We start from the raw sequence: 1,466 nt of genomic DNA on the forward strand, positions 1-1,466 counted from the left end.
CATATGACTTTAGCATCGTGCCAAAAATGCATTTTTTCCACCCATAAAAAGGTAATCTGGTGGAAAACATGCAGATTTACATTATTGGAAACATTATGCAAACAAAACAACAAACTCTTTGCTCCAAAGACTTAAGTATTAGTTTCACCTGGCTTAATTTAATAGAAAAAGTGTATTTAATGAATCTTTGGCTAGCCAAAAAAAAAAAAAGGTGTCACGTGGTGTGAAGAAACAAACAAAACAAACAAACAGCGTTTCAGCTATTGTCTTAAAATTAAAAGCTGACTTTTTAAACTCCGTTGTTAATAAAACTGCAATCAGATCTTTTTAAATGCACTTCGGCTGCAGCTCACGTGTTCAATGCACGTTTTAAATCAAGTAATTCGCCTTTACTTTGGACAAAAACCCGACTTTGAGCTGCAAACCGTTTCTAAGGCGCATGTGGATCATTTCTGGCGTCCTTCAGCAAAGAAACACGTTTTTCCTCCATGTTGGTGATTTCTCTGAATGCACCAACCTCACTACTACACCTAGCAAACACGCGCAGCTCACTTTAAACTACAGGAGTTAATAATGAAGCGTTTCCCCTGCGGTGCAGAGCTAACAGCGTGTTGCACCGTTTCCCATCCTGTCTGGAAACACGCTGGACGCCTCATCATGACGCCCTGCGGACGTTTAGCCGCACGAGCGGCGCTCCGCTTAAACGAGCTAACGGGGCAGCTAACGTTGCTCCATCCTGAACTCGATACAACAGGTTACTGGTAGCTAAATGTGCAGAAAATGAATGAGAACCCGGGCGGCCTGAGTCCAGCATCCAGAGAACAACATGGCTGACGGGCTGAGCTAGCTGCCAGCAGCCTTACCTTCCCGCAGAAACCTTCGGAGCGCTGGGCGGGCTAGCAGCAGGCCGAGGCGGACAGAGCGGCTGTAACGGTCGGCTGAGGATCGATGGAGGGTCGGGGAGCAAAAGGAAGGAAAGCCGAGAGATATCAGACTCCTTCGGCGGTAGTTTGGGAGCAGTCTGCGTCTGCCTGCGGCGCTCAATCACACAATAGCCTGAAACGCGTTGCTAACATATACAACCAGCCCCTTTCTGCCCGCCAACAGCTCCACCGGATGTTGCGTCATCGCTTTTTCATCCTTTTGTCCACCATGAAAATAGAGATTTTCTTTTTTAAAGAACATTTTTTTTTTTTTTTTTACGCAAAGAGAATTGCCAGAATAAATAAATCGCGTCACAAGTGATATTTTATAAGATTAATGCAGTGGAAAAAATAATGCAACTGATTTTGGCATTTACTAGATCATATTTAAGTACTTTAACACAATTGTTTTTGATGTTAGCAGAGTACGACATAAAACAATTGTGTTAAAGTAACCAAATACCAAAAGTGGCTGCATTATTTTTTTTTCAGTGTAACCTATTTTGCAGAAACCTTAGAAAAGGTTTTACAGCTGCCTTTTGT

General features: G+C 43.0%; 1 protein-coding gene across 1 annotated transcript in view; it reads right to left on the reverse strand.

Moving 5' to 3' along the window:
- Positions 1-1,111, reverse strand: part of LOC107080788 (chromobox protein homolog 1-like) — a 12,226-nt gene extending 11,115 nt beyond the window's left edge. Inside the window, exon 1 of the mRNA XM_015368991.1 lies at positions 864-1,111. The gene's annotated coding sequence lies outside the window, so the exon portion shown is untranslated. The remainder of the gene's footprint in view (positions 1-863) is intronic.
- Positions 1,112-1,466: the final 355 nt, after the last annotated feature.

Source organism: Cyprinodon variegatus, unplaced genomic scaffold, assembly GCF_000732505.1.
Source record: "Cyprinodon variegatus isolate N-32 unplaced genomic scaffold, C_variegatus-1.0 Scaffold2324, whole genome shotgun sequence".
Classification (NCBI taxonomy): Eukaryota; Metazoa; Chordata; class Actinopteri; order Cyprinodontiformes; family Cyprinodontidae; genus Cyprinodon; species Cyprinodon variegatus.